The sequence below is a fragment of the Haemaphysalis longicornis genome, unplaced genomic scaffold, assembly GCF_048455015.1.
Source record: "Haemaphysalis longicornis isolate Haplotype H1 unplaced genomic scaffold, Haemaphysalis longicornis Haplotype H1 scaffold_1, whole genome shotgun sequence".
Lineage (NCBI taxonomy): Eukaryota > Metazoa > Arthropoda > Arachnida > Ixodida > Ixodidae > Haemaphysalis > Haemaphysalis longicornis.
The window spans coordinates 199,358,950-199,368,124 of NW_027526203.1; the positions used below are offsets into that span (position 1 = coordinate 199,358,950).

Sequence of the window (9,175 nt, forward strand, 5' to 3'; positions counted from 1 at the left end):
AAAGTAGCCTGAATGTTTCTTTTCGGATGAAGCGTTCACAAGAGCATTAGTTGTTTTGAAAATACTGTAGCCATCACCTGTAGAGCTTTAAAAAAGATGATGATGATGATTTCTATTGGTTTCCCCTTTGTATCGACGAGAGCTTCGCCGCTGCGACATTCCACAATAAAACACAATAAAAACAACGTAGTCTACTCTCGCTACCAGACCACTGCTCGGTCGTGATCTCTGCGCCCTCAAGCGTACTTTTTTTTTTTTTGTTTCTCGCGTGATTGCGGCCAACGTTTTTAATTGCGGCTTTGTTGTAGCGTAAGTGCGGTCGTCGTTTTTCAGCAGCGGCGGGTTAACCAACGGATCGCCAGCGATGCGACATGGTGAGTGTGGTGAATACATACGACCAGTCTGTTACGGTTCAATGCTTTTAATACCTCTACGCTTCCTTCTTTGCTGTCCCGCCCCGAGACTGTTGTCGCGAGGTTTCACACTCGATCCGCGAGGACAAATTAAACGAACGATCCTTGGACTAATACGAGGAAGCGTCTACAGACTAAGAGCCCCAATAATATTCCATGTCCTGCTTCTTCTGCACAGTGCATCACATTCGTTGTGGTGTTGCAATGCATTCAGAGGCTGTTAAATGTTACTGTTTATGCCTCTGCCAAATATAAGCACGTGACAAATTGGTTGTCAAGGTGCGGGCGTATGACCAGCGTACCAAGCAGGTCCAATAATCACACCAGCAAACGAAGAAAACCAATTATTTATTTATGCATCAAAACATAGAAGCTGCGAATTGTTCAGGAATTTTTGCAGTATTAAATAGCGGCAACCCGGTTGCATGTTCTCCATATGAACATCTCATCATGATACAAACACGTGATAATTTTCGAAAGTAATGGTGGAAGCGAGCGCCTGAATGAAAAATATGCCGGCAATTTTTTCCTCCCTAAATCCTCCAGAGAGACAAAAAACATCAGTAAAATAATGGCTGTGCCTTCCTAAAATATCGTTTTTCTGTTCACTATTTATCTACCTGACAATTAATATGTTCTTACACATATAATTCAGTTCCTCCTGCGTCGGTTATCTTTGGGAAAATGCAGCAAGTGTAAAGCGAGCGACACGTTGAACAAGATCCCCAGCACGCCCCAGAACTATCGCCCCGTCCGGCCTAAGATGTGAGCGAAACGGCTCTTGAAACCCAACAGGCAAGCCGACAGACACACGTCATAGAAGTGGGTGCAGCGTTCGCGACTCCAGAGCAGTGACGTAAGGCGAAATGTCCGCCGGCGCGCACCACATAGCGGATGAGTGGCTGAACTAAGCGTCCCTACCCTTCCTATTGAAAAGCACGCGACGTGTCAGGCAATGTTTATACAGGCGGCGTTGGGTGGTACTTACTACAAATTGATAAATCTGGCCGAGCTGAAGTGTGAGTACCGTTGGCCTTTAATGAGTAACCTTGACCATTCCTTGATTTTTACAGGTGCCATTCTGTCACGGGGCATGGTGGACGAAAATTCCCATGGCTGACCATTGATGACAATGACGAGGGAGAAGCTGTGTGGGGGCGAAGCCAGCACTGACTCTCTCATGGCCATTTTGTAAATGATGTAAATAGATCGCTCGTAACCTTCAACCATGGTTCGTCTTATCTGCTGTGCCACAACATTACAGTTCTTTGCTAAGTTTCACAGTTGCTACAAATCCTGTTGTAGAGCAAACCTTTTATTCGCCCTAAAGGGGCCATTAGGACAAAATACCAGTTTCACTCACAACATTGGGTGTCTTATAGTGCCCCTACTGCTTGCCAAGCAGCGAATGATGCCTTATTCATTGAGAGATTACACAATTTAAGCCAAAGTTTCAATCCTCTCGCTAAATAGCGTCTTGTGATGTCAGCGATGATATATCCAGGGCAGGTATTTGAAATTAATGTTGAGCACGTTAACTAGGGCTGCAGCGGATAGGGAAACCTTGCCTTGCATCCAACAAGGATGCAACATCTTGCGGTGACAGGCCTCCGCGTAGGCGACGCAACTGCATACACTACATGGATACATGGGGCTCATCATCATTCCCTCTTGGACTTCATCTGCGAAGTGAACATTTTCATGTTCAATTAACTTTGGTCATCAACTCCTACTCCCTCATCTATGCCCTGTGGCAAAATAAATGCCTTATAATTTCATTTCTTCGTTTACCGCCCATCCTCTAGATGTCGCATGAATGGCACTCAGGCCCACTGTCCATACTCACTTTGTTTTTGAGCGTATTTGCACCTCGCTTGTATTTCTGGCTTGTCTTTGTTACAGCATGTAGTAATCGTTTCGTGAAATATAGGGTATGCTCAAGAAATAGGGTCATGTAAGACGATGTCGTTTACGCCAATCGGCCAGTGTTGTGAGAAAACTCCAAAGCCCCATACTGCTGAGCAGCTCTAACAAGCATAGTGTGCACAGTACAACAGTGCACACTGGTACTTTTGTTTAGTTTACATAAGTTTTTCAAGTTCCACTGTTCACCCGATTCTTACTATTATAAAATGAAAAAAAAAAAAACTTGTTTTTCAAGCTCATAAGCCCTGCCTAACTTGCGTTTGCTTTTGCTGGCCTCAGCCAGTTGCACTGCATCCCATAATGCGTGCCAGTGTCATACTAATGACGCAGTCATTCCAATGAACCAAACATTCATTTTTTCTTCATGAAAAAATGAAGAGTAAGCCCCTTTGAGTAACAGGGATTTACTTTTTCGTGGCATTTACAGTGAAACCTCATAAGAACTGAAAAGGTAGCTTTGTTATAGGTAGTCTACTAATAGTAACGTGATGAAAACAAATAACTTGCAACTCCTGTTGTATCCCTTACTCCATTATGGCTCATTTTGTCGCCTCGCATGACCTTGTCACACTTGCTGAGGAAGTGACACGGCAACAGCAAAATGGTCAGAAATGGAAAGACATTTATTCTGCACTTCAGCCAGACAAATGACGACTACAGTTGAACCCCTTTATAAGAGACACGTACCGGGGAGCAGTTTCTGTCTCTTATATCAGATGTCTCTTATAAGCAGGGAACCATTTTTTCACTTACTAATCAGACCCTAGTTCAATGTGGGCACCACATGACTAAAATAAGCTCAAAAGAACGCTACAGCATGTTGCAAAAGATCCATTCTAATTAATGTTCGGCCCCCAGAATTTATGAAACAGTTCAGAATCTTGTTTGCTTCATGACTGTATTTACACTGTATTTTACAACCGATTCTGCAAGCTTTTTTTTCTTTCCTCGTTTGTGGAAGATGAATCGTACATGTTGAGTTCACAAGCCTGATGAATAGGCAGAGCGCACAGCTTCTTCCGCTGTGGGCTCGGGCTATTCATTATGCTTGCAGGACTCAACATCTGCGATGCTTCTTGATTGGGAGCTATGCGAGTGGGAGAACCCGCATGTGCGATCGCGCTCCATCCAATGGATGGCAGTAAGCTTCAACCACTTCTGTAAGTTGCATTTCCATTGGCAGGGCTTCTCATCGTCATTTCATAGCTGACTGAACCACTGTGTGTTTGCTGAAGTTATAATAAATAGAGACTGCAGGCGTCTGTTGTCCACCTGTGCTTCCAGGATGGAAGCAACTGCAATTAGTGACTGGTGGCACTGCATCTGAAGTTAAAATGTCTGTTACAAGCGAGATTATTGACTGAAGTTCAAGGATGACTTGTCCCTTATAACCAATCTTCTACATCCGATGTCTGTTATAAAAGAGGTCGATTTAATGGGAAAGATAGGGCAGCCAACCATGTGGGTCAATAGTGTCTCTTATACCCATTTGTCTCTTACATCAGTGTCTCTTATAACGAGGTTCAGCTGTAGCCGGGGATCACGGCATGTGTAACTTTGCCTATGTAATTTGCTTGTGTACAACTGCTCATCCGTTATACTGCTCCTTGCGCGTCGTTTTAAATTGTAACCGGACAATGGTGGCGGTGGTCAATCCCACGGGATATGTCCCAGGGGAAGACGAAGATGTGGCACGACATGGCCGGGATTAGAACATGGCCAACAGTGCTGGACGAGGTGTGCACAGCGTGACCTGCTGATGATCGGACCTTGGGGGAACGGGACTTCCAGTAAAGGTGTGGTTTTCCAGGGACTCCAAGTCTTTCTTGGGAACCACGGTCGGGTGAAAGGACCCTGGTACTAGAAAATAATGCCCTGCAATTACCTCTATGTAATGAATTTTGATCGGCCCATAAATCTCAAAGAAAAGTTTTCTGGTAGCACAGGTAACCATTCAACAGAATTATTTCATTATTAAAGTGTACAAATTTATTGCTCCATTTTTCTGCATATCCAAAGATGGCCCAGTGTGTCGCAGTCACCGTGGCCATGGTCAGCTGCAAAAGAAGCAAAGTTTCACTTCAGATGATAGTCAGCTGAACTCTGAATTACATGCAGTAGCTACAGGGCCGTACCCAGAGGGGGGGGGGGGGTTGGGGGTTTGAACCCCTCCTGAAACCTTTTCCAGGCAGCATGTAAGCAATACTTACTGTTGCCTTCGGGAAAACTACCCCCTTCCCAAAATCCATACCCCCCCCCCCCAAAAAAAAATGGCTATGGTCCTGAGTAGCTATAATGGGTAATGGGAAGCACAAATTGGGTGCCACATGAAGACAGCACCAAAGAATGGTTGATAAACCGGAAGGATAAGCAGTCTAATTTCGGGTTTAACACACCAAATAACACTTTCACCTGCCTGCCTAACTGATTTGCATGACTTGCACACACGCACACACACACGTACTACTTCTCAAGCAGCTCTTAGGTAGACAACAGGGGCCTTAGCAGTTGGCCAACAATAACTGAGCAGAAGGCTGTACAAGATGTTCTCCAAGCTGCAGGTGGGTCTGGTGGCCAGCACACAGCATTTGATCACACGTACTAAAGGGAGCACTAGTACCAGAGGCCTTCATACCAAAAAACTGAACCCTGAAATTTCTGTTATGACCAGCAGCATGGGCCGAATTCTCTAAAACGACGGGGCGTCGTTTTGAAACGACGGGGTAGTGCCATGCAAATGCATGTGTTCTGGGGTTGGGGCCGTCGCTTTGGGGTTCTCTGAGGTAGGATGAGCCGCAGAAAAGCGCTGTGGCAAGGGCGCGAAGCCACAAGTGAAACGACGGGGGGGCAGTGAGTGTCGCTTCGCGCCCTTGCCACAGCGCTTTTCTGCGGCTCATCCTACCTCAGAGAACCCCAAAGCGACGGCCCCAACCCCAGAACACATGCATTTGCATGGCGCTACCTCGTCGTTTCAAAACGACGCCCCGTCGTTTTAGAGAATTTGGCCCCATGTTTAATTTATTTGCATGAACGGAAAACAATGCAAACTTATTTACCTTTCTACATTATTTTTTCTTCACCTGGTACAATGCTTGAATAATTGTTTGTGGGGTTTGTGCCAAAGCTACACCTTCGCTAAAGGCACACTGTAGCGGAGGGCTCGGGATTACTTTTGACCACCTGGGGATCTTTAGCGTGCACCGAATCTCGACCACACGGGCGTTTTTGCTTTCCGCCTCCATCAGAAAAGCAGCCGCCATGGCCGGGAATCGAACCTGCGTCCTTGGTCTCAGCAGCACAACACCATAGCCACTGCAGTGGGTCCCAGGTACATTGCAATGATGCCTGAATGGTTTACCCAATCTCAGCTCCACTCGCTGCAGTCGATCGAGCGATCGGCACAGTAGGGAGGTAGTTTTTATGCCGATTAGCAAACTTCAACAATTAAAAAATAAAAAGTAGAAGCAGCAAATACTCAAGACTGCATAAGACAGGTGTATTGGCGTGTATCACTTGCACCATCAGGCAGAGAAATTGAACTGAAATTCAATTTTGTAGATGGCGCATGGGTTGACGGGTGTCTGAGCGTGCAGAATTAATCACACGTGATTACCCCTTTATTTGTTCTTTTTCTTTCTGCACAGTTTTATTTGTCCTTAGCTTGTTTTTAAAAAGAGTGTCTGTATAATAAACTGCAGTTGTAGTAGCGCACTTGTGTTGTCCTTTCAGAGTCCCTGTCCATTTTATTGCCCTCCACTGTTCGAGCAATGGAATATCAACTAGGCCAACCCGTCACGTTACTAAATCATGCAGGGTTCTCAGTTTTGGTGAGACTGCCCTTGTACTTTCAAAAATGTTGCGGGTACCTTGAAGTCACTTGTCAAAAATGATAGCTAACTTAAACAGTTTTCCTTTCCCTCTTTGTCACTCCTTTATCCCTAGCTCCTTAACCACCGGTGATATAGTATGTACAGAGAGCAACACACTTATCTATAACACAACTGTCGTACTTCTAGCCTCATCCTTCCTCGCCCGAAAAGGATATAAAGAAAACCACTATGGCATGGCGTTCTTAAATCTTACCCACCACTTTTGGCCTTACAGTTTTTGTAAAAGCTTGTTTCCGCCGTTTTCAGAGGTAGTTCAATGAAGATGAACTCCCTGTTATAGACAAGTGTGTGGCACGTGCACTGTACTCTGTTTTATTGTGTGCTGGGTATAGCAACGCCCCAACATTATTTCCGAGTAAGAGCCAAAGGGGTTGCGAAGTCTTTCATCGCGTGAAAATCCGTAGGCTTGACTTTAGCCGTACGAGTGCATACTAAACTAATGCCGCGACAATATGCCCTGCGAGGGACTGAAAAAAGCTGCGAGAGAAAGTGAGACGAAACAGCGTCGCGAACAATGTACAAAGCAACGTTTGTACCTTTCAGTTAAGGAACACAGATTGCGAGAATGTGGTTTTAACGTGATGGATGGCGATCGCTATAGCTCATCAATTTTCTTGGTGCAAACATTTTGCTGTAATTAAATGCCAAGGCAGCCAGTTGTCTCATCCGCGTCGCTGGCTTCCTACCTACCTAATGTGTGCTGCGTTTTCATTCGTTTGCATTCAGGTTGAGCAACCAGCTTGTTTGCGAAACACCAAAGACTGGCACTATTAACAGCTAATGCCAACGGATTCCAACAGTCATTAGATGCTGCGGTAAATTTACAATGATCGTCCGTTTAATTTGCCCTCGCGGATCGAGCGTGAAACCTCGCGACAACAGTTTAGGGCGGGACAGCAAAGAAGGAAGCGTAGAGGTATGAAAAGCATTGAATCGTAACAAACTGGTCGTATGTACTCACCACACTCACCATGTCGCATCGCTGGCGATCCGTTGGTTAACCCGCCGCTGCTGAAAAGCGACGACCGCACATACGCTACAACAAATCCGCCATCACGGGAAAGACCAAAAAAAAAAAAGAAAGAAAAAACAATACGCTTGAGGGCGCAGAGATCACCACTGAGCAGTGGTCTGGTAGTGAGAGTAGAGTACGTTGTTTTTATTGTGTTTTATTGTGGAATGTCGCAGCGGCGAAGCTCTCGTTTTGTATCGGGGTTGGCGGCGCCATCTAGTGAGTAGAATTGAAATCAACCCAAGCTATAATTTACTCCCTCGGTAAATATTTCGGCATGAAATGAGCAAAATATGTTGCTGCAATTACTCAATAACCTACACTACCTTTCCCAGCACGATCTTGAAAGCCTAGCTAAAAGCCCTTTGCAAGCTCAGAAGCTTATCTGAACTATTTGAGGCGGGCAAGGCTTAGCCCGAGTAGGGGCGGCCATTTTGCTCGCCAATCTGAGAAGAAGAGTCGTTTGTCGTGCTGGTGAGCATGATTTAGCACGGAAAATGTAATAAACAACACCAATTAAGAATACTTTCATCGGCTGTACCAAGCATCACGCGCCTATAGCGCACTGCATTTGCTGCAATCAAACCTTGAGGGTACACTTCGTCTGCTCAGGATGCTCGCTAGAGACGGTAAAGCCTGTGCCCGTAAGTTACCGTTAGCGGTAGCTCTCGCGCATGCTCAGTCGACTCCCGGAAACACGGCAGACGGTAACGTAAACACGGTAACGTTATGCTAAAACCCCCTACTACGGCGTTACCCGTTGTCGGGTACCTTATCGCGTTGGGAGCGTCACGCACCCAAACACAGTCTTCGAAAAGATCACTGCTTCCCCTGGTCGGGATGGAACCTGGGTCCCTCGCATTGCAAAGGCGATGTCAATCCCACTGGGCCACACAGGCATTTTTTTTTCTTTACTGCATTTCGAACAAACAGTCACGTCAGTGTGGGTGTAAAAACCGCCTAGGAAACTTTGCTGGCCGAAATTGGGCCACACTGGCACACGTTACTCATATGAAACGTGTTCAGGGTGATCTTACCCTGCGCCGTTGTTACGCAGGCTGTCGTCGCTAGGTCTCAAATAAGTACACAATAACATAAAATAAGAAAAAAATTTCAATTAACGCATTAATTATCCCAAACTAATACCTCAATCCAGCGTCCCTTTAAAGGCTTCTCCAGGGGCTGCAGCGCCCTCTCGCGACTACTTGCGGTATCAAAGTCATGCCGGTACCGAAACTAGTCAAGAGAGGGGGACTTTTCTTACAATGCTAGTTCTTATACTAGTACTGCTCAAGAAAATACTCGAGAGGTACGGTAAGCGCGCAGCAGGTCAAGAATACCGATATATACTTAAGCCCACTTGCACCATTCACCCACCCACTTACCTTTGCAGTGTCGCCTGTGGTACCGACGTTTGTCGCTTCCTCAATGAGCGGGTTAAGCCCGCCTTGTCAACTTGGAGCTTCACTACATTTCACCACAGCCTGCCGACCAGGATAAATGCTCGCACGGACGCGTTGAGGGACAAGCAGCACCAGTCATCTTGCACGCCGTGTTGTAGGTAGTAAAACTGCCTTACCTCAAAGACGCCCTCAGTGCGGGGTCTACGACAGGACTGTGGTAATGAAGGCAGCCAAAGCCCTGGTGTGCTTATCTACTACGCGCAAGATAAAAATGATCTAGCACAGCGCTAAGACAAACTACTTACCCTTCGGCAAGCCAATGACTGGTCGTCGTGCCCTGTGCTAGAATCGCGGAGCTCCATACAGCTTTGCTGCTAGTTTCGGAAGTCGCCAACCTTGCAGAGGCAGTTCCCCGAGCTCCAAAGGGGTGTACATCGAACGGAGAGCGATGGCAACAATGTGTCTGCTCGCTCGCTTGCGGCGTAGCAGGCGCGACGGCTGCGTCAGGCCGCGCACAAACGTAGAGACATG

General features: G+C 46.3%; 1 long non-coding RNA gene across 1 annotated transcript; it reads left to right on the forward strand.

Moving 5' to 3' along the window:
- Positions 1 to 274: 274 nt before the first annotated feature.
- LOC144141161 (uncharacterized) lies at positions 275 to 1,639 on the forward strand. Its single transcript, XR_013316454.1, has 2 exons — positions 275 to 374; positions 1,487 to 1,639. It is a non-coding gene; the product is annotated as an uncharacterized LOC144141161 (long non-coding RNA).
- Positions 1,640 to 9,175: the final 7,536 nt, after the last annotated feature.